This window comes from Musca domestica, unplaced genomic scaffold (genome assembly GCF_030504385.1).
Source record: "Musca domestica strain aabys unplaced genomic scaffold, Musca_domestica.polishedcontigs.V.1.1 42, whole genome shotgun sequence".
Classification (NCBI taxonomy): domain Eukaryota; kingdom Metazoa; phylum Arthropoda; class Insecta; order Diptera; family Muscidae; genus Musca; species Musca domestica.
The window spans coordinates 2,782,227-2,809,985 of record NW_026712329.1 but is presented as its reverse complement, the minus strand read 5'-3'; the positions used below and the strand labels follow the sequence as shown (position 1 = coordinate 2,809,985).

The window sequence follows — 27,759 nt, the reverse complement described above, 5'->3', positions numbered from 1 at the left end:
CCAAATGGCCGTAATAGCATCAATTTTGGCAAATCCGACCGAAACCAGCTTAGAAGCAAGTACACCAATTTTAGTAAAAATCGGTTCAGATATAGCTATAGCTCCCATATATATCTTCAACCGATTTCGTGTTAATTGTGCATCAAATGGCCAATATCAGCCCAAATGGCATGAATTTTCGTACATAAGACCGAATTCAGTCTAGAAGCTAATACGTCAAATTTGGAGAAACCCGGTTCAGAGATAGCTATAGTTCGTAAAATGCACGATAGAATTAGATAGATTTTGATTTTGTACCAAATATCTCATAGAGCTCTGAAATGCCCTGTATAAACCTTTTTACGAGAGCTCTACTAAATATGCATAGTGGTGTAGGGTATCATATAGTCGGCCCCGCTCGACTTTTGAGCTTTCCTTACTGGTTGTAATATATGTTGTTTAGTATCAGAAAGTAGGTCCCATCCAACGTTTGTTTAATCCCATCATTTTTATTTATTAAAATTTTAAGAAGCAGTCATACGTACAAATTCTTTTGGAAAGAATGTAACACGTTTCTTGTACTTTAGTATTTTTTTCATCCTTGTTTAACACCTGGCGATATGTTGCAAACCTAAATATTTCTCTCTTAACCTGGAATTATCTCTTAGACAAAAAGCTGTTTATATTGAAAGCATAGAGTAATGAATATGTAGACCAAGTAAACAGAAGATGTCGTTCCTATCGTTTTAGGGGTTAGAGTGAAAATACTCAAGTCACTCAAATCTAAAAAGCTAGGAATATAAACAAATGTAGGATATTAATCAACTGAAATAGGGCAATGGAAAACAGGGAGAAATATTCCAATAAATAATTGTAATTCTTAAAAATTTAATTAGTTTGTATTGACCATTTTAATCACACACTTGACCGAGCAAAAATTGTTGGCGCGACATCTGTTAGGAATCGACAATGAAAGCTCTCACCGTATATACCCAGCGAACCAAATGTCGGACGTCCAACACGTCTGCTTAAAATCTGAAGTTTTGTCTGAATCGTCTGACCGATGCAGGTTCGAATTCTGAGTAATTTGTTTAAGGATTTTTTCTTGTTTTAGAGTTTTTTTCTTCTGTGGTTATAGATGGACAAAAAAGAAAATAAATCCAGTGAATTTCTCTCTCTTTCCCTCTCCCTCTCTCTACGAGGGGTTATGTGCTTATACATTGGAAATGAAATAAATGCGAAATAGTTTTTCGTAATGTCAGGGATCGATCGATTACAAATACAGTATCCAAGTTTGGAATGTGTAACGGAATTTGGAATAAAAATAAATTTGCCAATTTATATTGTAAAGGTTCAGATTTATATATACCTCCCAGATTTCATATATTTGATGCATTAAACACGATATGTATGTTCTATTTTAATGAAATTTGGAATAAGTAGCGGGATTTGATCAAAAAGTACATTTGCCAAATTATATAGAAATCGGTTCAGATTTGGATATAGCTTCCATATATTTGTTCGACCGATTTCATGTATTTGATGCACCAAAAACGATATGTATGTTCGATTGCAATGTAATTAGGATGAGTGACGGAAGTTTTTAAAAAATAAATTTGCCAAATTATATTGAAATCGGTACAGATTTGAATATAGCTCCCATATATTTTCGATCGATTTTGTTTATTTGATGCCCTAAACACGATATGTATGTTCGATTCCAACAAAATTTGAAATGTGTGACGGGATTTGATCAGAAAATAAATTTATCAAACTATATTGAAGTCGGTTCAGATTTGAATATAGGTGCCATATAATATTTTATGCACCAAACACGATACGTACGTCCGATTTTAATGAAATTTGGCATGAGTGACTAATTTTCGTACAAAAATAAATTTGTTAAATTATATTCAAGTCGGTTCTGATTTGGATATAGTTCCCATATATATTTTCGGCCGATTGCACATATTTAATGCACAAACACGATTTCAATGAAATTCGGCATGAGTGACTAAATTTGGTACAAAAATAATTTGGCAAATTATATTGAAATCGATTCAGATTTGGATATAGCTGTACCGATTTCAATATAAATTGACAAATGTATTTTCTGATGAAATCCCGTCGCACATTCCAAATTTCATTGGAATCGAACACACATTTGGATATAGCTCCCATATATATTTTCGGCCGGTTTCACGTATTGTATGCAACAAAACACGATACGTAAGTCTAATTCCAATGAAATTCACACACAACCATTTAATTGTGGATACGAATATTTCAGGGATGTATGTTGCAACCTCGAATTCTCTAATTGCAACAGAAATGCTACTCATCTTCAAAAGATTGCAGTTTCCTGAACGCTTGGCATGTTCCCGCTTTTCACATGGTCAGCTATTCCTGGCATGTTCACGCGTTGGTAGACCGATCTATATGTTTGTTTACGCATTAAAGCATTACAATAATTACGTTTTTTAAAATTTTGAATTCGTTTTATTTTTTTTTTTTTTTAAACCAACAAATATTTCTATACGAATTTTTGAATGCATATTAAAACAAAAGAGGTTGCGAGGCGCACCGGTTTCAGTTAGTTTCTCATAACTGACCTTTTAAGTTCGGTCAGACTTTGGTACGAAAGTCGTCTAAAATTTCAGATTTTCGTTCGACAACACGTCAACCACTCCATATCAATTTCGGTCAGAAGTGGGGCCGAATACGCATCCGAAATTGAAAGTTTTATCCGACTTTCGATTTGAAATCGGACCGAACTCGATAGTTCGCTGGGTATGTTCATTAGTCTATGTTGAAAGCTCTACATAGTATTAAACCTTCATATTTCTTAGATTTCGTTGTTGCATACTTATGAATGTATACAATGCGTAATTTCATTATCGATTCTTAACAGATGTCGCACCAAAAGTTTTTGCGCAGTCAAGTGTATGATTTGCATCATCGTTACACTCGACTTGGAAAACTAAATAATTGAATTTTTTTGATTCTGAACCGTTTATCAGTCACAAAATTCAGGTTGAAATTATGAAAACAGCATTTTTTGAGTTGGAATTCAAATTGATTCCACAAATCACACTTCATTCCAACCTCATCATTCTTCCATGGGCACATTAAAAAACGCCTCATGTTCTCATTATCATTTCTTTTACAAACCATAAAACAATTAAAAAAGTTTCATAATTTGATAACTTCTGTGAGCAATTCTTTTTTGAAGGAGGGGAATAATTTCGCATTTTATGAAAAAAATTATAATTAACAGAATTTTGACCCTGAAGTAGACCGATACATCACATCTTCATATGAGATCTAATGTTTATTAGATATGATCTGTGAAATTTGATGTATGTGCTTAACACATAAACGTTTTTTGGGGGGTTTGAATCTTAGAATTGGTGAATAAGTAAGTATGTAAGGTAGAAGTAAGAAAGGTGTAGGACTTTGTTCGAGGGTTGCTATTTAAATATTAAGTTGATATTACCAAGGTGATGAAAACAAATTTTGTCGTTGCGATTTAAATTGACCCCACAACTTCTTCGTCTCTTCCTTGGGCTTGTCCTATATTTTTACAACTTTTTATAAAAAATTCAATTTGAATATTTTTATACCCTCCACCATACATAGTATATTAAGTTTGTCATTCCGTTTGTAACCCTTGGAAATATACATTTTAGACCCCACAAAGTGTATATATTCTTGATCAGCATAAAATTCAATATCGATTTAGCGATGTATGTCCGTCTGTGGATATTACTCTAGCTTCCGAACGAAAGGAAGTAGGTTAATACAATTTTACTCAAATGTATATTATGTAAGCAGGACTTTTGGAATTGAAAATGGGCCATGTAGGTCCACGTTTTGGTGTATCCCCCATATTACGGTAACTGTCGATATTTGGTATTATGATGATTTTAGCGACATTATTTGCTGGAATTGTTCCAACTTTGGTATTTGAAGTTCGTAATGGATATGACAGCCTAAGACAAAAAATTGTCTGTGCAAGTCCACGTCTTCGTATAGATCCCTCATAACGGTACCTCCCTATATTCGGTATTTTGATGATTTTAGCGACATTATTAACCGGAATTGTTTAACATTTGGTATTTGATGTTCGTAATGGATACTACAGCCTAAGACTGTGTAAGTTTTTGTATAGCCCCATGTAATGGTGCCTCTCTATATTCGGTATTTTGATGATTTTAGCTACATTATTTACCGATTTTTTCTTAAGTTTCGAATTTGAATATTGTAATGGCTTATGGCAAAAGTTGCCTATGCAGGTCCATGTCGTCGTATATACCCTTATATAATGGCTACATTCTGTATTTTTAAGATTTTAACAGAATTGCCAAATTCGTTCCAAATGGTGAAGGGTATTCAAAGATTAGCCCGGCTGAACTTTTAGCTTTTTAACTTGTTTTTATTCAACTTTCGCATTTGAATATTGTAATGACTGATGACAAAGGTTGCCTATGCCATCATTCTTCCATGGGCACATTAAAAAACGCCTCATGTTCTCATTATCATTTCTTTTACAAACCATAAAACAATTAAAAAAGTTTCATAATTTGATAACTTCTGTGAGCAATTCTTTTTTGAAGGAGGGGAATAATTTCGCATTTTATGAAAAAAATTATAATTAACAGAATTTTGACCCTGAAGTAGACCGATACATCACATCTTCATATGAGATCTAATGTTTATTAGATATGATCTGTGAAATTTGATGTATGTGCTTAACACATAAACGTTTTTTGGGGGGTTTGAATCTTAGAATTGGTGAATAAGTAAGTATGTAAGGTAGAAGTAAGAAAGGTGTAGGACTTTGTTCGAGGGTTGCTATTTAAATATTAAGTTGATATTACCAAGGTGATGAAAACAAATTTTGTCGTTGCGATTTAAATTGACCCCACAACTTCTTCGTCTCTTCCTTGGGCTTGTCCTATATTTTTACAACTTTTTATAAAAAATTCAATTTGAATATTTTTATACCCTCCACCATACATAGTATATTAAGTTTGTCATTCCGTTTGTAACCCTTGGAAATATACATTTTAGACCCCACAAAGTGTATATATTCTTGATCAGCATAAAATTCAATATCGATTTAGCGATGTATGTCCGTCTGTGGATATTACTCTAGCTTCCGAACGAAAGGAAGTAGGTTAATACAATTTTACTCAAATGTATATTATGTAAGCAGGACTTTTGGAATTGAAAATGGGCCATGTAGGTCCACGTTTTGGTGTATCCCCCATATTACGGTAACTGTCGATATTTGGTATTATGATGATTTTAGCGACATTATTTGCTGGAATTGTTCCAACTTTGGTATTTGAAGTTCGTAATGGATATGACAGCCTAAGACAAAAAATTGTCTGTGCAAGTCCACGTCTTCGTATAGATCCCTCATAACGGTACCTCCCTATATTCGGTATTTTGATGATTTTAGCGACATTATTAACCGGAATTGTTTAACATTTGGTATTTGATGTTCGTAATGGATACTACAGCCTAAGACTGTGTAAGTTTTTGTATAGCCCCATGTAATGGTGCCTCTCTATATTCGGTATTTTGATGATTTTAGCTACATTATTTACCGATTTTTTCTTAAGTTTCGAATTTGAATATTGTAATGGCTTATGGCAAAAGTTGCCTATGCAGGTCCATGTCGTCGTATATACCCTTATATAATGGCTACATTCTGTATTTTTAAGATTTTAACAGAATTGCCAAATTCGTTCCAAATGGTGAAGGGTATTCAAAGATTAGCCCGGCTGAACTTTTAGCTTTTTAACTTGTTTTTATTCAACTTTCGCATTTGAATATTGTAATGACTGATGACAAAGGTTGCCTATGCAGGTCCACGTCGCCGTATAGACCCTAATATAACGGCTACATTCGGTATTTTTAAGATTTTAACAGAATTTTTGACGAGTGTTATTTTTTTGAAAATCTCCAAATTCGTTTCGTTTTTTTACTTGTTTTAAATATTGGTGGAATGTTTTATTCCATCAATATGTATCATCGAATTAATAGATTTAGACCCCTTATCTGTTTTCATGAAATCAGTCTCAGGAAATTTTTGAGTCGAGTTCGCCATATACGGTTAATAGCTATTAGTCTTTATCAGACTAACACACAATTTTTAGTTTCCATTGCCTGATTAACGTCAACATCGTCCGTCGATTTTGGCTGCGGGTTGCCATAAGTCAGGATGGCCGAGTGGTCTAAGGCGCTGCGTTCAGGTCGCAGTCTACTCTGTAGGCGTGGGTTCAAATCCCACTTCTGACAAACTTTATTTTTTGTTACTTTTTTTAATAGAAAATGATAATTTAATAGAAAATACAAATTGAGAATGTAATAATGGTACATTGTTTCATATAAATCTGACAGACAAATGACAAATGCCCTCTATGGCTATGATTCGACCAAAACGTGCCTATGTTATTATAACCTTGAAAATTCCAATATTTGCATCAGTGCTATGTCAGGTGCGAAAATGGACCATCCATCCAGTACCTCCCCCAGAAAGGGTCAACAAATAATTATAACTGTTATAAAATATGATGTAAGTGTCCGATTGTCTTCAAATTACACACAATAGTTTTATTAATCAAGGTCTGGTGTGAAGATGGAATATATGGGTCACTTCTTCTGGTACCTCCCCCACAAAATGTCAAAATTTTGAATATTCATGAAGCTCATAAAACACGAAATTAACATCCGATTCCATTCAGACTTGACACATCTCAATATTTCTATCAACACAAATCTATTATAAAGATGGCAGAGATTGGACCATTTATTCTGGTACCTACCCACATAAGGTTCACGATTTTGAAAACAAAAGGCTCAAAGAAAGCAAACTAAGCATCCAAGTCTCTTCAAATTTCATGCATCCAAATATTTTTGCTAACGCAGAATCTTTTGTGAAGATGATATATATCTTTGAACCCCTTTTGGTACCTAACCCACAAAGACTCACAATTTTCAATACTTTTAGCTGTCATGACTTGCGAAATAAGTCGGCGATTCCTAACAACTATATCTAAATATGTCTCTTAACCAGAAATCTGATATGAATATGTAATTTATCGATGTTTATGATTAAAATTAAATGTTCGATTTCCTTCAAATTTTGGACATATCAATATTTTTATCTGTATTAGATGAATTATAAAAATTATATACTTCGGTCTGCTATATCTGTTACCTCACGCATATTTCCAAATATTTTCACATATCTCATATAAAGTATAGGAAGTACTCTATATAGTCCAAATCTGGCCCATTGTATTATTTATATCAGTCTTAGGTCAGATACGAATTGGTCAATATTGGCCAACTGCTTCGGAACTTCACCCATAAAGGGTCAACACTTTGAAAAATCATAACTCAAGGCTGGGGGTATACATCTGTCGTCGAGACCTACTGATACTATTTTACTTGTTTTTTAGGAAATTGAGCCAAATTATACCTATGGACCAAAATCAGCAACAAACAGTGACTCGTCAATGAGTGTATTTTAAGCTGAAACCTAAACCTTGTTCCAAAATAATACCTCGCAACTTAAGTCAATCTAACATTTGCTTCTCTTTCTAACATTTCTCTTCTCTCAAAGGCAAGATATTTAAGATCATTTTACGAAATATGCACTTAGCGTAATCCTAAGATGATCAACCAAATTCATGATTCGGTATATTTTAAGTGATCTGAAGGTCCCATCTTATTCTTCAGTCACGTGGCACTTATGCTATATTTTAGAATTGCATAAAGCACCTCGATCAATGATAAAGTACCATCTGCGATTCCATTTCACATTTCAGAATGTAAGCCTAATAGTAGTTATCTTGGCACCATTACGGAAGATATAACGAAGCTGTCCCCTAAATACAATTTTTTCTTTTGGTGACCCTAATTGTGTCAAATCATGTACAGGGTTGCCCATATTCGACGGACCCATCTGGCAACGCCATAACTTTTGACAGAGATGTCACATCGCTTAATGACATACCGCGTTTGAAGCGTCAGTCCAAGCAGATTTTTACCATGAACCAATACACGCCACGCGAGCTCTCTGAAATAGTTGAAATTTACATTCAACAGAAGAAGTCAATTGTGAAAACTCAACGTGCTTTTAAAACATTAAAAAATGTGAGAAGTGCGCCTTCTAAGAACACTAATCCGAAGAGGCCATATAAAAGTCGACTAAGGCGATCGGCCGAGAATATCGCTGCCGTACGAGCCAGTGTTGAGAGGTCCCCAAGAACATCCCAAAAACGCCGTTCTCAGCATTTGGGCATGGCTCGGTCCACTTTACAACGGATTATTCGCATTGATTTGCATTTGTTCCCGTACAAAATTAAATTGACGCAAAGAATGTTGCCTGCGGACAAGCCTCGTCGATTGGAATGGGCCCAAAAAAAAAAAAAAAAAAAACATGGGTCCGTCGAATATGGGCAACCCTGTACACATTTTGTGTATGTGTGTGTAGTTTTGAATAAAAATACAATGATAGTTCCTATTCTAAAAGTGTAAAGTTCGAATTTCTAAAAACCCCTTTACAATAACATTGACCGTCATGGAAAAATTTTAATTTATTTTCAAATTAATGCAGTGTTCATTTAAATGGCTATGACTCATGAGTCAGTGATACAATGCAATATTTCAATTTTTTTTTTAAATTTGCAATTTTTGCACTAAAAATTTAATTTTTCCATTTGAAAAGCCATTCCGTAACAATTCCGCACAAAATTTCCTTTCCAAAAATAATATTATTTTACAAAATAGGCATGGCCAGTTCCTCTGCCCATTGAATCCCACTTTACATGTGATGGTACAGCACTATTTCTGAACGTGCTGAAAATTTTCCCACCTTTTGAATACAACTTTTTTGACACGGAAGTTTGAGATAAATCTGCTGCAAATCTTTATAAAATCCATCCTATTGTACGTGTTCACAATTCAATTTTATTTTCATTATTTTTGGACAATTGTTCCTGAAACTGCAAGAAACTACTAATTTTGCATTTTTTTCGATATTATAATTGGAAAATCGTTTTTCGTTGTTAATTTTTATAATAAGCGAAATACAAACAAACAACTCGAGTCCAATAACATTTCTATCGCCTTAGAAATTTTGGTTATACATTTTGTCTCATTTTTTTGGTGGTAATCGAAGAATTTTTAGGAGGTTTCTATACTTAAAATAAGTTTTGCATGCACTCGTGGCTCCGGACAAGATTACACTAGTTTGTGTTTTAATGTGCCATGAATATATTTTCAGAAAAAAAAATTATTTTTAATAAAAAAATCAACAAAATAAAGTTTGTCAGAAGTGGGATTTGAACCCACGCCTACAGAGTAGACTGCGACCTGAACGCAGCGCCTTAGACCACTCGGCCATCCTGACTTGTGGCAGCCCGCTGCCATAAGTGAAACAAAAACCTGTGTATCAAGTCTCATGCGTATGAATTTGTTTAATAATGTCTGCTGTTGCTATTATTAACATAGAAATGAAGTGCCGACTAATTGAATTATTTATCAGCAAGTGTGTTGGCCAAAGAGCACTTAATTATCTCTGCTGCCAGTCGGTGCTTACTTGTTTCGTAAAGAGATAAAGAAAACAAGTCGTATAAATCTGAGCGCTATGGTGCTGCGATATGTGTGTTTGTGTTTTTGAAAATATATGGCTACATGCCCACATATCTGCCTATAATGTCGAACGGACTGTAGAAAAATAAAAATGGATGAAATTAAGAGAAACACTAAAAATTGGTTGCTTTGCATTTGTTCATTTATATTTATATTTAGACAGACCTAATGCTAGTGGCTAGTTGCAATTTATAAAATCTTGCAAGTTTTAAAGTCGTTTATCAACACATTTATTTATCCCGTATTGTCTAGTGGTTAGGATATCCGGCTCTCACCCGGAAGGCCCGGGTTCGATTCCCGGTACGGGAAGATTTTTTTGGTTGTGTAGACAGAAATTTGAGAATTTGGTTATCTCCAAAAATCATCTTGTGAATACAAATTTACTATTACATTGAATCCAAGTTTTTATATGACGGCACTGGGATCACTCGTTTCCTACTCTCGGCAGGGAAGTCATATTAACTTTCAAGGTTAATAATGTTTTCAATTTAACAGTACGTTTATATATAAATAGGTTAACCGACTGAATTTGGATTAAAATTGTCATATCCATTACTTATACTTCAAATAAATCCTCTCAAAATAGGTTAACCCTACAAAAAATTCTAACGTAAACATGGCATTAAGTTCGGAACATTAGGTAAAATGTTTATTAACCACAAATATTGTGACTAGCAAAATCCTTGAGTTTTTTCTGATTGCTATCAGTCCCGAATGCAACTACGGACATAACATATTTTTAAAACAATCCAAAAATGGAATATCTGATGGCACCATATTACGACAACCTTAACTCTAGAACGGCAATGTCACAAGAAATGTGAATTAAAAAATATTTTTATGATATATATTTTTTGTTGTTTGTCGTATTTTAAATTTCATGGAATTTTTTCATTTTCGGTTTACAATTAGATTTGTACATTTAGTTTTTTTATACCCTACACCACATAGTGGTAAGTTTGTGCATTTGTTTGTAACAAGCAAACGGAAGCGAAATAGACCCATAGTTACTTTTGAGGATCGTCATAGAATCACTTTCTGAGTCGATTTATGCTTGTCAATCCGTCTGTTCGTTCGTCCGTCCGTCAGTCCATGTATTCTGCAGGTCGCATTTATTATCCGATTGAGATGAAATTTTGCAAACAATATTTGTTTGTCCCAAGGACTAATCTAATAATAATTGGATGAAGATATAGCTCTCATACATCTTCAACCAATTTCGGGTTGTATTTCGGTGCATCGTTCCGAATTCAGTCTAGAAGGAAGTAAATCAAATTTGAAGAAAATCGGTTCAGATATAGCTCTCATATATATGTTTCATTCGATTTGGGGTTTTAAGTCCCTCACATGAGTAATATGCACTCCAGAAGAATGATGTTTAGTGCCGAACAGCAGACACTGTTTGGAAATACTTCTGCCAAATTATATCGATATCGGTTCAGATTAGGCTATTGCTTACATATACATATCTTTACCCGATATCAATCATCCGATATCATATCACCAAATGGCTAATATAAGCCCAAATGGACTTAATTTTGGCAATTATGACTGAATTCATTCATAAACCAGTGCTTCAAATTTGGCTAAAATCGGTTCTGATATAGCTATAGCTTTCATATATATGTTTCATGCGATATGGTGTTTAAGTCCCTCACATTCGTAATATCCATTCGACAACAATGATATGATAGCTTATAGAGCTCGGAAATACCTTTGAAAATTTTATCGATTCCATTATTCAATGGAGGGTATATTAACTTTGTCATTCCGTTTTTAACTCGTCGAAATACATATAATAGAACCTACAAAGTATATATATTCTGGATCAGCGTAAAATTCTAAGACGATCTAGCGATGTCCGTCTGTCTGTTCGTTGTAATCACGCTATCTTTCGAACGAATTGAGATAGAAGGCTAAAATTTTGCACGGTACCTCCCGATATTCGGTACTTTAAAGATTTTAGCGACATTATTCACCGGAATTATTTCAAATTTGGTATTTGAAGTTCGTAATGGTTACTACAGCCGATGACAAAAATTTTTGTATGCAGGTCCACGTCTTCGAATAGCCCCCATATAACGGTTCCACCCGATATTCGGTATTTTCATGATTCTGGAATTGTTTGAGATTTGGTATTTGAAGTTTGTAATGTGTACTACAGCCTACGACAGAAAAGTGTCTGTGCAGGTCCACGTTTTGGTGTAGCCTCCATGGTACCTCCCTATATTCGGTATTTTGATGATTTTAGCTACATTATTCGTCGATTTTTTTTTCAAGACTCACATTTGAATATTGTAATGGCTTATGACAAAAGTAGCCTATGCAGGTCCACATCGTCGTATATACCCTAATATAACGGCTACATTCGGTATTTTTAAGATTTTAAAATCATTTTTAACGGATTTTACTTTTTTTGAAAGTAACCAAATTCGTTCAAAATGGTGGAGGGTATTCAAAGTGCGACCCGGCCGAACTTACAGCTTTTTTACTTGTTTTTTTTTTTTTTTAATAATGCACAAATGTTACCTTTTGTTTTTGACCGAGGTATTTGCCATATATTTCAACAATACACATAAATAACTATTTCCAAAATGCTAGACTTATGCCTTGTCGTTAACTCTCTCTTCATGCAAAATTCTGTGTCGATTGGCTTTTAATTGTGACCTTTGTGAGAAAAATGATATTGTTTTGGTCCATTTGAACCCCTAAACATACATTTTCAAAATGATATACTTCTATTCTGACCCAAACTCTACCTCCATGCTAAATTTCGTAAAAATCGGACGATAATTGCGACCTGAATAGAAGACCCTCAACTCATAGTGTATTAGGGCGTAGAAAAGCTTTTGAAAATATACAATTCAAAATTGTAAGTCAAAATAAAAAATAAGGAGGAATATTTAATTTTTATTGGGGTATTTTTACGCGATTTTTCTTATATTTTAATCTTTTCCTGGCAAGAGACCATTCAAAATTGGTGAGAATTGTTCAAATCAATCCGGTGGTTCCAGACTTATAAGCGGAATAACTAAAATCAATTTCTTGTAAATATAGATTGTATCTATTTTGTTATGTACCCGACATCTTGGCTATCAGTATCACTGCAACGGTCAGAAGTGCAATTTTAATGTATTTGTGATTTCGTCGGGATTAAAAATAATAGATGTTTAGAGGAAATTTTCTCTATATATTGTTCGATGACCAAACAAAATGTTAGTCTTCTGCCCAGCCCTAAACTCTAAATTCCGCGTCGATTGGTCTATAATTGCGACCTGTAAAGCACCTGAAAAATCAGTAAATTTTTCTAAAAATTTCAAAAAACATGGTAGAGATGGGGATTTACTTTGCTATATAAACTTCTAAACCGCCGATAAATCTAATTTATGTTTTTAGCTCTACTTTCACAATCCAAAGGATTTTTCCAGAAATTATTTTAAACAAGCAAAAAAGCTGTAAGTTCGGCCGCGCCGAACTTTTAATACCCTCCACCATTTGGTACAAATTTGGCAATTTCCAAAAAAAAAATAAAATAAAATCCGTTAAAAATTCTGTTCAAATCTTAAAAATGCCAATACGACGACGTGGACCTGCACAGACAATTTTCTGGCATGGGTTGAAGTATCCATTACGAACTTCACGTGCGAAATTTGAAACAATCCCGGTAAATAATGTCGCTAAAATCATCAAAATACCGAATATAGGGGGTACCGTTATATGGGGGCTATACGAAGACGTGGACCTGCACAGACAATTTTCTGGCATGCGGTGAAGTATCCATTACGAACTTCACATGCGAAATTTGAAACAATTCCGGTAAATAATGTCGCTAAAATCATCAAAATACCGAATGTCGGGGGGTACGGTATGTGGGGGCTATACGAAGACGTGGACCTACATGACCCGTTTTCTGTTTTATGCTGCAGTATCTATTACGAACTTCAAATACCAAATTTGGAACGGTTCCGTTAAATAATGTCGCTAAAATCATCAAAATACCGAATATCGGGGGGTACCGTTATATGGGGGCTATATGAAGACGTGGACCTACATGGCTCATTTTTTGACTTAGGATGTAGTATCCATTACGAACTTCAAATACCAATTTTGAAACGATTCCGGTAAATAATGTCGCTAAAATCATCAAAATACCGTATATAGGGGAGGGGGGTACCGTTATATAAGGGCTATACGAAGACGAATAATGCCTCTAAAATCATTATAATACCGAATATCGGGAGTTACCGTTATATGGGTGCTATATGATAACTTGGACCTACATGGCCCATTTACGAACTTAACCTGCCTACTGGCAAAATTTTAGCCTTCTATCTCAATTTGTTCAAAAGATAGCGTGATTACAACAGACAGACGAACGGACATGGCTAAATCGTCTTAGAATTTTACGCTGATCAGGAATATATATAATTTTTTGGGTCTGACATGACTATTTCGAGGAGTTACAAACGGAATTACAAAATTATATACCCTCCATAGTATGGTGGAGGGTATAAAAATGTGAAATTTGTCGTACAATATTATTGCAATGATTACTTTTCTGCTCCACTGTGTGACGATAAACCTCCCCAAATTTGCCAATGATACATTTTCACATATTATATTGTGGGGTAATAAAGATTTTCCAACGCAATATGGAAAATGTAACACAAAACACAATTACCCTGTCTTCTCTTCCATGCATGGGCATTTCTCGCCTAACTTAGCGTTTTTGTTGTTATAACAATAGGATGAGCAGTTTGTAGTTTAGTTGTGCGCAACATGTCCTCTCGGCGTTCTTTCCTGAATGGACGACGTAAATCTTCGAATGTCACTTATGTTGTTGAATGCCGCCAACACTTAGCTGTCAAGTGACTCGTCATGTACTTCAAAATGTATGATGCTAATGATGCATTTGATATGTCCTTAGGGGGATGGCGGCGACGGACAAGCTAACGGTTTATGAGTGAGGTGTGAGGGACATAAAATGTTTATCTACAGCACATGTGGGTAACTATTTACTTAGTGGATGTAGGAATCTTTAAAAGAAAAGTTTAAATTTAAATAAATTTATTGGAAGTTATATCAATGTTGTCTTATGTAGAAATTTTATATCATATTATATCATTACCTACCAGGTAATTTTTAATAAGTAATTTCGCCTCTTCTTAGATCATCTATGCGTAATCATATGCTAGAATTGTGTTCTGCTCCACCTTATTGGTAACCCTTGGTGCAATCTGCTTTATACTTTAGTCAGAGATTTGAAGTAGATTGATACAATTTTACTCAAATGTACGTTATGTCTGCTGGACTTTTGGTATTGAAAATGGACCATGTAAGTCCACGTTTTGGTATAGCCCCCATATAACGGTACCTCCCGATATTCGGTATTTTAATTATTTTAGCGACATTATTCATCGGAATTGTTTCAAACTTGGTATTTGAAGTTCGTAATGGATACTACAGCCTAAGACAGAAAATTGTCTGTGCAGGTCAACGTCTTCCTAGAGCCCCCATATAACGGTAACTCCCGATATTCGGTATTTTGATGATTTTAGCGACATTTTCACCGGAATTGTTTCAAATTTGGTATTTGAAGTTCGTAATGGATACTCCAGCCTAAGACCTAAGCCCAGCCTAAGACAGTAAATTGTCTGTGCTAATCCACGTCTTCGTATAGCCCCCATATAACGGTACCTCCCGATATTCGGTATTTTGATGATTTTATCTACATTATTACCGATTTTTTTTTAAGTTTCGTATTTGAATATTGTAATGGCTTATGACAAATGTTACCTTTGCAGGTCCATGTGGTCGTATAGACACTAATATGACAGCTACATTCGGTATTTTTAAGATTTTAACAGAATTTTTAAAGGATGTAATTGTTTTTGAGAATTGCCGAATTCGTTCCAAACGGTGAAGGGTATTCAAAGTTCGGCCCTGCCGACTTACAGCTTTTTACTTGTCTGTCTTAGGCTGTAGTAACCATTTTGAACTTCAAATACCAATACCATTTACGAACTTAACCTGCCTACTTGAAAAATAAACAGGTGTGCAAAATTTTAGCCTTCTATCTCAATTCGTTCGGAAGATACAGTGATTACAACAGACAGACAGACGGACAGGCAGGCAGACGGACATCGCTAAATCGACCTAGAATTTTAGTCTGATCAAGAATTTATATACTTTGTTGGGTACTTCGAGGAGTTACAGACGGAATGACAAAGTTAATATTCTATAGAAGGGCTTTTTATAATTTCTCAAGTATTCTAGAATTGTCCTTCCATCCTCTGTATGTCCTTCCAATTTATATTCGCCGAGAAACATGTTACATTTTTATCCTTGTCTAAATTTTGATAAAGCCACCTAAGCGTTGGCTTTAGAATGTGGGATATGGATGTTAAAAATTTTATGAAAATCTTTTGACATTCTTTTCGTCATTTTTAAACATTTTGTAATAGTTATTCGTATGCCATTTGATACTAATCCTAAATACAGTTCATTGTAAAATGACCTCGTAAAAATGTTTGTTACTTTTCAATTGGTCTCGTAAACTTGCCCACTAGACTTACTTTGATGCCTTATTATCCTATTAACATATTTGTTAAAATCCCCTATGTAATAACGTGGAATTAACATATTTACATCCATACTCTCAAATGATTTGAGTTTTATATCAAGAGCTTTAAGCTTTCTGTGTTGAGTACAACTTTGGCAGAGAGCTAAGAGTTTATAACAATTTTGCATTGTTAAATACATTTGATTTTTAGAGGTTTCAATACGAAATACGGTGCGGTGTGCTCATCTAAATTCCCACAAAAACTAGAGTTTACCATCATAAGAAAAAAATGTTTTTCGGAATTAAGTTTCAGCATTTTAGTTTTTTTTTTTCTTGAAAACGCTTAGTTTTTCAAAGAGTGAGGGATTTTCAAACTTCTAACTCTATACTTAAAGCGCGTATATGTCTATTAATTGATTAATTGCAATAGAAATGATACAAAAATGATAAAATGCGTTTTAATATGCGATTTTTTCAAAAACATTTTTTACAGAATTTCTTGCCTTCGTATCTGCCGATCTAATATACCGATTTTCACGCTCCAAAGCTTATAAAACTTAAAACTCAGGATGTAAAACAAATAATTTTACGTGGGTTTCCACTGCAAATTATTGGCAGTAGCAAATTTTTTATTTAAAAAACCTACTTCTTTCAAAAATTTGCCGCGGTCTTATAATAACACTGTGCATCACAAAAGATAATTTCGGGGGAATCCAGCAGATTATGACAGTAGAGCTAAACAAGTAAAAAAGAAGCTAGGCGGGCCGAATTTTTAATTCCCTTCCATATGGAAGAAACTTTACAATTTTAAAAAAATTCCAAAAAATACTGCTTATATGAAAACCGTAATATAGGGCTATACCAAGACGTGAACCTGCTTAAGCAATTTTTTGCCACAGGCTGTAGTACCAATTAAGATCTCCAAATACGAATTTCCGGTGAATAATGTAGCTAAAATCATCAAAATACTGAATAAAGGGACTTAAGGTTATATGGGGGCTATACGAAGACGTGTAACTGCTTACGAAAGTTTTTGTCATAGGCTGTAGTACCCAATACGAACTTTTAATACAAAATTTAAACAATTCCGGTGAATAATAATAATTTTTTTTTTTAAATACGGACCTCGCTAAATCGACTTAGAATTTTACGCTGATGCAGAATATATATACTTTGTAGGGTCTATTGTGAGTATTTCGAGGAGTTACAAATAGAATGACAAAGTTAATATACCTCTCATAGCGTAGCGGCGTTTTAAAAGTTTCCAACGTAGATATCTTATCCTAATCTAGAAGGCTAGTTTTCCCTCGTCATACTTTTATAAATTTTCGGATAAAGATTCCTCGAAATCCGTGCATTAACATGTTAAGCAATATTGCTGATAGAAATGTGAGCAATATTTTTATACCCTACACCACAAGGTGGTCAGGGTATTAGTCTTTGTGCATTTGTTTATAACATGCAAAAGGAAACAAGATAGACCCATAGTTACTTTTGATGATCTGCATAGAATCACATTCTGAGTCGATGTATTTTTGTAAACAAAGTACATTGATCATTGATATTGAAATTGGAGATAATCGGTCAAAATTTGTATGTAGCTCCCATACATATCTTCGTCCGATTTGCCTTTTATTGTGCACCAAACGTGTAATATCAGGCCGAATGGATGGAATTTTGCACATACTACCAAATTAGGCCTGAAAATAAGTTTGCCCAAGTTGATCGAAATCGGTTCAGATATGGATATAGCTCCAGTATATATAATTTTCATCAGATTTGATATTTTTGTCCTCCGCAGCCGTAATATGTCCTCTGTAACAACAATATTTGGGGAAATATATCAAATACAACTCAGATATACATTTGCTAAATTTTATCTAGATCGAGTCAGATTTGGATATAGCTCCCATATATAACTTCGTCCGCTTTGCCTTTTATTGCGCCCCAAACGTGTAATATTAGCCTAAATGGGATGGAATTTGTCACATACGACCGATTTGAGCCTCCGTAACAACGATATTCAGGGAAATATATGAACTATAGCACAGAAATATCTTCGCCAATTTAATCGGAGATCGGCTCAGATTTGGATATAGCTCCCATATATGTCTTTATACGATTTCAAGTTAATTGTGCATCAAATAGGATATACAAGCCCGTGCTTGAAAGATACAAATGCTTCGGCATATTTAATCCTTTGAACTTTAAATTATAATTATAATCATAGCTTGTATGATTTAATTCTGCCATAAAAACTTTTAATTTTTATGTGAAGCTCTAGAAAAAGTGCAAAGTTGCGTAGGGTCTTTAAGTTTTTCTTTACTGGTTATCATATGTAAATGTTAACCATCAAGGGAGTCAACAGAGAAACTCAACATATTTTACAAAAACTATTGTCATAAAAGACCAAGAATTCTCAATGTAATTTTCATAAAAATCATTGCACCCAGATATATTGATTATTCTGAGATTTATATATATTACTTTCGAGGTCAACTCGAAAAAAGTCCCTAGAAAAATTTATAAAAAAAGGGAAGATTCTCGATTTGTTTTTGGATCATGATGCAAATATACAATGGAAAAAAAGGTTTCTTTTCTTTGGTGATTTATTGTAAAATTTGATGAAAAAGATGTTTGTCTTCAAGGTTACACTTCTAAAATGATGCTTTGCTGGATATTTTGCACAAACTCACACAAAGTATTGATTTAACCCTAAAATGTCTTTTAATATATATGAATTCCTGACATTAGTTAAGATTGAGACTCTTGACGTCTTCCAGTACAATTTTATAACAAAAAATGTTGCATAATATATTGAGTTATTACAATCCCGTTTAAAGGGATTTTTCAACTATATTTTTAAAAAGGTCCAAAAAGACTCGCTTGAGTGTTAAAATCTCCGACCAATATATTTCTCGCCGAAGATACTATATACCCTAAATGCTCAGATTCCGAGGAATCTTTTTTCGAATATTTCCAAGAGTGTGGAAGAGGGGGAACTTGTCCCCACTATTTAAATTACTTTCCGACTAGGTTACTCTTTTTATTTTAGCTCTGCTGTATTTTCACCGTAATTATTGTAAAGATTGAATTTTGTCGCACAGTGTAATCAACCCCTCGAAGTATACATAAAAACTGTGAAATCGCATGTCGTATATAATTAGAGCACTTTAGCTCAACAACACACATTGTTTAAATTTGTCATATCAATTTTGCCAGACTATAGGCAACCCTGCCTGAGAGCCATGGTGAATTCAAACAACTTTCACCACATTACTTCCATTGTTTGTCGCAAAAAAGCTTTTATTACTGCTCCCTAAGTTATGCTATGATTTTTGTACTTTCAGTATACATTACGAGTTCGTTCGGTTACGTTTGCCATTGTCCGATAAATTCAAAAACCCAGTTCCGGCCATGCGAAACGCGCGCTTAACAATAAAATTCATTGTATATCCATAAGAAGAAGCAACAAAGCAAAAAACAATAACAACAATAATAGAAGACACTTGAAGCTAATATTTTTCTTTTTTTGCTGTTGTTGTTGCTTTCTATACTTAAATCGCAAGTAAACGCGAGTAATCCAATAACAGCTACGCCTGTCAATGCCAATAATATTGGAATGAAAGGCAGAAGACGGCGGCGGCGGTGAACAAAAAATAGAAATTAATTTTATTTTTGAAAAAAAAAACCAAAAAAAAATCACCAACCCTCCCCCCGGGGACATTCAACAGCGGCCAAAAGCGGAAGAAAATAAACAATCCGAAACACTTTAATATTGATTCGCGAGGAAATCACACCCACTCACCTGGTGGTCGATTGACTGAAGGAATGCCGAATCCTATGAATACTTAATAATGGAAACAGCAAGCCATGTCTGATATGTAAGTGTAGTATGTATTGGTTTTGGGAGCAGTCAATAGAGTGGGTGCGGGGGACGTATTCCTCAATTTGTGTCGTCTTCTTCTTTGTTGTTGCCGTGAAACTTTAAATTGACAAAAGCCATCAAGGTTCCATTTTTGGTGGCTATATCCTTTAATTCCTCCCCCACCCAAAAGGTGGGTGTAACCCATCAATGTTGTTATTGCTGCTGCTGTTGTTGTAATATATCTGTGATAGACACTGCTTTCAATGTCTAGGTTAGGGTTTTTTAGTTTCCTCGTTTTTTTTGGTTTTTTGTTGGTGGAATTGTGTCGCGCTGCGGTTTCTGTCTATCCATTGGACAATGTCATTGGACGACGGAAAATGACGGAAATTTAATGAATTTTTTTGGTAGACATTTGTTTGATGACAAATATCATATTTGGATCTTAATGAGGTTTATGGTCTCTTGATGATTAACTTCGATAAGGAAAAGAGAACAAATTCGATTTTTTTTGTTGGTAGATTGTGTGAAAGAAAATCGTATTTTTATTATCATCAAATTACAATAAACCATATTATCCAGCCCAACATTATCGTCCCACAAGATTGTTTATAAACCACAACCATACATGGAGGTATGGAGAGTATATTATTTTTGTCATTCTATTTGTAACAAAAACCTATACATTTATATTCTGGAGCAGCGTGAAATTCTAAGACGATTTGTGTAAGTTTTTCCGTACGTCTGGGGTATTTACTCTAATTTTTGTAGGGATCGATCTAATAAAAATATATGTCATGATCATATTATGTCTGGAAGTTTTAGTGGACATTAAAATTAGATATATCGGTCTAAGGTTTCTCAAAGCTCTTTAACAAGTTGATGGAACCCGATTCTCCATTTTCAAACGAATTAGATATAATTAGGTATTTTTCTCCTTAAGTATATCAACTCGGTACAGCCCCCTATATAATGTCGCCGTTAGATATTTTGCGGGTTTGACCATATGCCCTTATTTAATAATTTGAGTCTCAACCCACTGCAAACAAATAGTTTTAAAATTAACCCACTTTTTGCTATAGCCCAATACAATTTGCTAGTGGCAGATTTAAAGTCCTCTGAAAGTTTTGATCTCAATGGCCGACGAATTTAGCTACTTTTTGACATTTATCATTTTCTTCATAAACTCTGTGTAAAAAACTCGATTCAAATTTTTAACAGAAGATCTCTATCATCTTTAAAAATGATCTTGCGTTGATGGAAAAATTGAGATGTACCAAGTATGAATGGAATCTGATGTTAATTTCGCGTTTTATGAGCTTCTGGGAGGTATGAGCTTCTGAGCTGGGGGAGGTACCAGAAGGAGTGGACCGATACATCGCATCTTCACACCAGACGTTGGGCTAATAAAAATCTTGTAATGTGTGTAATTTGAAGAGAACCGAATGCTTATTTCGGATTTTATGATAGCTTTGGTTATTCAAAATTTTGACCCTTTGTGGGGCAGGTACCAGAAGAAAGGGTCTGATCTGTATCATCTTTGAAACAAATCTTGTGTTGATGGAAAGCTTGAGATGTGCCAAGTTTGAATGGAATTGTATATTTATTTTGTGTTTCATGAGCTCCATGAATAGTAAAAATTTTGACACTTTGATTTTGTCCATTTTCTCACCTGACCTAGCAGTGACGCAAATATTAGGATGTGCAAAGTTGGAGAAAAATCGGACTATCCTTTCTCTTTCTGTGCAAAAAATATATTTTTTGAAAATTTCTACCTTTTGTGTGGAAGTTACCAGAAGGAGTGGACCGATATTGCCCATCTTCGGACTCGATCTAAGGTCGAAAATAATATTATGATGTGCCAAGTTTAGGCCAAATCAGATATTCTCTTCGAGAGTTATTGTGCGCACCAGCCAGCCAGCAAGCCAGACGGACGGACATCGCTAGATCGACTCCGGATGTCCTGAAACGAATTTGGTCCAAAGAGACCTAGATCTTTAAACCGTTATTTTGATGAGGCACGTTTTGGCAGCATCAAATGATATATACCTTCTCTAGCCGAATGGCTGTGGGTATAAAAAGCTCGAAATCGGCCTACAATTTTGTTCGGGTAAAACCAGATTGAGTATTTATAAGACATGCAATCAAAAATATTTTAAACGTTTGCATTCGGACGTATTATTGAAGTTTATTCAAATCCTATTCGTGGAGGACATGGTCTTTGAACAGGAGCAGTCGATGACTAATGCCAGAAAAAAAATCCTCCACTTTTACTCAAACAATTAATTTTCTGTCATAGGAAGTAGTACCCATTGGGGACTCCAAAATCCAATGATTCCTGTGGAAAATAAAGCTAGGCTCATCAAAAAACTGAATATAGGGGGGTTCTGTTATATGAGCGTTTTACGAAGACGGAGACCTTACCCTACAACAATATGTGTTAGGGGGTATTACAAGTTTGATTGGTTTCCCACATAGGAAAGTATATATGTATCATCCTATCTCGCCGAGCTGAGTCGATCTAGCTATGTATGTCCATCCGTCCGTCTGTCCGTCTATCCATTTTAATTTGTAATCACTCTACAGGTCGCAATTATGGCCCGATCTTCACGAAATTTAGAATGAAGGTGGGGCTTTCGCCAAAATAGAAGCCTTTTGGATACGACCGCATAATATTTAGGGGTTAAAATGGACCAAAAACTAAAAAATGTCTTGATTTTGCAGTTGCTCTACAGGTCACAATTATAGACCAATTGATACGGAAGTTAGCATGGGGCCAGAGTTTAGGGCTGGGCAGAAGCCTTCCAATTTTGATAGACATTGGGTAATATTTAGTGGGTGAAATAGACCATAGCATTTGTGTTAAATAAAAGTCAAGTTTTCCATTAAACCGTGATTATTTTCAATCCCGACGCCGAAAAGATCAATCATCAAAGTACCGAGAGGTACCGTTATATGGAGCTATACGTAGACGAGGACCTGCACAGATAAGTTTTTGTCTTAGGCTGTAGTATCCATTATGAGCTTCAAATGCCGAATTTGAAACATTTTCGTTGAATAATGTCGCTAAAATCATCAAAATACCGAATATCGGGAGGTGTCATTATATGAGGCCAAACCTAAACGTGGACCTATATGACCCATTTTTAATACCAAAAGTCCTGCAGACATAATACACATTTGAGTAACATTTTATCAATCTACTTCATTTCGTTCGGAAGCTATAGTGGTATCTAAGATTTATATTTCGAGGTGTTACAAACAAAATGACAAACTTAAAATGCCCTCCATACTATGGTGGAGGGTATAGAAATCCTGGAAAACCCTTTTTGGCCGGAATAGTATATTTCAAAAGGAATTTCAAGATAAGAATTGACGATGTTTTAAAGGATTTTCTAGAAAAGAACAGTATTTCCTAGGTAAGGGTCATGGATGTTTAAATTACATTCTAGCCTAAAATTGTGAATTTTCTAGTGTATTCTGTATTCTGATAAACAACGAGGATTTTTTAAAGCATCTTTCTAGAGAACTTTCTAAATAAGAATTGTTGATCTTTTAAATACTTTCGGGCTAAGAATTGAGTTTTTTAAAGGAATTTCTGACTAAGAATCGAGGATGGTTGGACTTTCTTGCTATGTTCTTTAATTTTAAAGATTTTTCCAGCTTAGAATCGCGGATTTTTTAAAGGATTAGCTGGCTAAGAAAGGTATTTCCAGGCAAAAGATCGAGCACTTTTGAAGTACGTTCTGGTCCCAGAATCGTGTATTTTTAAAGAACTTTCTGGACAAGAAACAAATTTTTAAGGGACAGAATTTTTCGAAGCTGTTTTCGTGAATAGTCGTTGATTATTTAAAGGACTTGATTTTTTAAAAGACTTTTGGCCTTTTGGTCTATATAGTCGAATTGTCTGAAGCAAGTTCTGGCTCAGAATCACAGAATTTGGTGAAAAGTCGTGGACTTTTTACTAGGCCTTCCTGGTCTTCCTGGAAAAAAATCTAAAATCTAAAAAATACAAGACGTACTTCTTCAAAAACAAGTAAAAAAGCTGTAAGTTCGGCCGGGCCGAACTTTTAATACCCTCCAACATTTGGTACAAATTTGGCAATTTCAAAAAAAAAAAAAATAATAATAATAATAATAAAATTCGTTAAAAATTCTGTTAAAATATTAAAAATACCGAATACATATACGACGACATGGACCTGCATTGGCAACTTTTGTCATAAGTTATCACAACATTTAAATGCGAAACTTGAAGTAAAATCTGTTTATAATGTAGCTAAAATCATCAAAATACCGAATATAGGGGGTACCTTTATATGGTGGCTATATGAAGACGTGGACCTACATGGCTCATTTTTTGACTTAGGATGTAGTATCCATTACGAACTTCAAATACCAAAGTTGAAACGATTCCGGCAAATAATGTCGCTAAAATCATCAAAATACCGAATATCGGGGGGTACCGTTATATGGTGGCTATATGAAGACGTGGACCTGCACAGATAATATTCTGCCTTAGGCGGTAGTATCCATTACGAACTTCAAATGCCAAATTTCAAACAGTTCCGTTAAATAATGTCGCTAAAATCATCAAAATACCGAATATCGGGAGGTACCGTTATATGGGGGCTATATGATAACTTGGACCTACATGGACCAGTTACGAACTTAACCTGCCTACTGGCAAAATATACACGTCTGCAAAAATTTAGCCTTCTTTCTCAATTTGTTCGAAAGATAGCGTGATTATAACAGACAGACGGACAGACAGACAGACACACAGACAGACAAACGGACATGGCTAAATCGTCTTAGAATTTTACGCTGATCAAGAATATATATACTTTGTTGGGTCTGACATGAGTATATCGAGGAGTTACAAACGGAATGTCAAAATTAATATACCCTCCATAGTATGGTGAAGGGTATAAAAATCGGTATTTTTAAAAAATGTTTTCTTCCAAAAATCGTTGATTTTTGAAGGTTGTTTAAAAGGTTTGAGAATTTTTTTCAAGGGACTTTGCACCAAAGTTGTACATTTATTAAATAAAAAACTTTGCAACAAAGAATTTACTAGAAATTTTTAAATGTAAGTATTGCTTTTAGATTTAAGTACTTCCTGTAAAAAAACTCATGGATATTTGAAGAAAAGGTTTTCAAGAACATTTGGGCAAAGGATTGTGAATTTTTTAGAAATTGTTCTCATCATGTATTTTACGCATAAATATCATCAATTTTGTAAAAAATATTAAAGAATTACGGATTTTAAAGGTTTATCTGCCAAAGTGTTTATTTAAAGGATCTTTTATCTTAAGATGGAAATTTTTTAAAGAATTTCCGGCAAGGAATCCCATTTTTAGAAAAATTAGTTGATTTTTAAAAAAATCCCTTTTAAAAGTCTTAGATTTTTGTAGAAAAAATGCAAGGACAAAACCTTTTTTATGAAGTCTTCCTATACAAAAATCTTTATCTTTCACAAATCTTTTTCAAAGGCCAAATAAAAATCCTCTAGAATTAAATAGAAGAAGCCACAAAAATAAATATTAAATATCATCATAGAGTTTTTTTTAAGAACTCATACGGAAATGCTAGAAGTATGCTGTTCATCTGCATCGCCTTGCGTAATGGTCAAGTACTCGAATGACATGAATGATGGCTGGTAGTCCTTAATTCTCATGAAATGACATATTCTTCGCAATGTCAAGCTCTCGAAATTATTATCTGCACTACATCACAGTATAAAGTTACTTAATTATTATTTAATCATAATTTATTTCACAACTTAATCCTTGGATTGTCCTTTTTTTCCCAAGAACATTTTAATTTTAATAACTTTTAATAAAGCTTTTGGGATGTTATTTATTTGAGTATAATTAGTGTTTACGGCTTTGTCACATAAAAAAGGGTCTACATTGTAAAGCAGTGGTGGTGGTGGTGTTGGTGTGAAAAGAAATACCTCCTTCCGTTTGGGGTCAAAGGAGTCATATACACAAACATACATACAAAATGAAATAATATTATTTGAATGCTTTGTAAATAAATATGTGCGTAGTACTTGTTTTGTGGGTGGCAATTAGCCAGTAAGGACAGTAGGCAAATAAACAACAAGGGTGTTATTGTAGGTCAACATAAACTGTGAACTATAGTTAATTTTTTAAAAAAGAGAGCAATGACGATAACGACATAAGCTCAAGATATTGTATTTCTCCATCCAAGAATATGGATTGGCCTTTATTTCTGGGGGTCAACAGTAGAATGATAAAAATATAAGATATTGTAGTCGACTGAGTTTATCATGTGTTGACAAATATTATGAACTAGCAAGTGTCCGCTACTTGGTCAGTGACAAGCCACTTTAATGTTTTAATTTTAAAAATCAAAACTTCAAACATCGTCCTAAATTTTCAGACTTTCAAGGTTTTATATATTCAAGTTATTTCCTTTTTCCAAAAGAATAATAGGAAAATATTTACCTTTTACACGAAAAGGGAGGAGGATGTCAGTAAAACCATTGCATAATAGACCAACTGTAAAGGGGAATAGTGTCAAATCTCCCTCTTCTATTGTCAACTCTATTCTCTATTCGGTGATGAGAAAAGAAAACCAACCGAATGATTACATTCTAATTTTATTTCAAAAACATGTTTCTTAAGTGCTACAAAAACTAATCTAACTTAACCTATCACATGTGGTATTTTATGGCGGCTGGTAAATATTTAATTTTTGAATATGGATTGTTTATTGCTAGATTTTTCCCAGCGCCTTAATCGCGCTCAAAAGTATGTACAAAGTATTTTGTACACCAACATTCAATTCTCTCTCCTCCATCTTAAACACCAACAGTGATCATTTTGTACTTTTCGAAGAAGGACAGTAGACATATCCAAAAACCACCCCATACCTCTATTCGAGATTCTAATCGAATTCTAAAATTTAGAACAATTTTGTACTTTCGAAGAATTATAGTACACATTTTCGAAACCACCACCATACTCCCAGACTTCACATGAACAGCGACTATGATACAAAATTTCAGATTTCATGCACTGTTCATCCAATGCCAAATTGTTCCAAATATAGTAATATTTAGTACTTTTCGTGGACTTGTAGTACGCATTTGCAAAACCACATATCTTAACCACAGGCACCAACAGTGACATCTACAGGATTGCCCATATTCGACGGATCCATGTTTTTTTTTTTTCGGCCATTTCGATGACTCTTTGGGCCCATTCCAATCGACGAGGCTTGTCCGCAGGGAACAAATGCAAATCAATGCGAATAATAATAGTACACATTTCCAAAACCACTTCCTTATCTCAATTCCAGATATCGACATAGAGCTCAATATCAAATTTAAGGATTCCAGCCCTATCAATTCACCCAACACCAAATTTAGTACTATTTACTATTTTTCGTACAAATATAGGACGCATTTCCTAATCAACACCAAATATCAAACACTGATACCATCAGTCATTTCAATATCAAATTTCAGAGTTTTCTCTCTATCTCTTCATTCAATACCAAATATACTTTTCAGTACTTTTCGTAGACTAAACCAAACAGTTCCAAATTTAGTACCATTTAGTACTATAATGCTACTAAATATGGTATTGGGCGAATGCATAGAGCTGAAATCTTGAAATTTGATAGGGAAGTCACTGTTGGTGTCTGT

General features: G+C 34.4%; 1 protein-coding gene and 3 non-coding genes across 4 annotated transcripts in view; 3 read left to right on the top strand and 1 right to left on the bottom strand.

Annotated features, from left to right (window-relative positions):
• Positions 1-6,205: 6,205 nt before the first annotated feature.
• Positions 6,206-6,288, top strand: TRNAL-CAG (transfer RNA leucine (anticodon CAG)). The gene has a single exon. It is a non-coding gene; the product is annotated as a tRNA-Leu (tRNA).
• A 3,038-nt stretch (positions 6,289-9,326) lies between these two features.
• On the bottom strand, positions 9,327-9,409 carry TRNAL-CAG (transfer RNA leucine (anticodon CAG)). The gene has a single exon. It is a non-coding gene; the product is annotated as a tRNA-Leu (tRNA).
• Positions 9,410-9,888: 479 nt separating this feature from the next.
• On the top strand, positions 9,889-9,960 carry TRNAE-CUC (transfer RNA glutamic acid (anticodon CUC)). The gene has a single exon. It is a non-coding gene; the product is annotated as a tRNA-Glu (tRNA).
• Positions 9,961-19,585: 9,625 nt separating this feature from the next.
• The window catches only part of LOC101900643 (uncharacterized), a 70,428-nt gene continuing 62,254 nt past the window's right edge, over positions 19,586-27,759 (top strand). The window contains exon 1 of the mRNA XM_005176634.4: positions 19,586-20,097. The gene's annotated coding sequence lies outside the window, so the exon portion shown is untranslated. The remainder of the gene's footprint in view (positions 20,098-27,759) is intronic.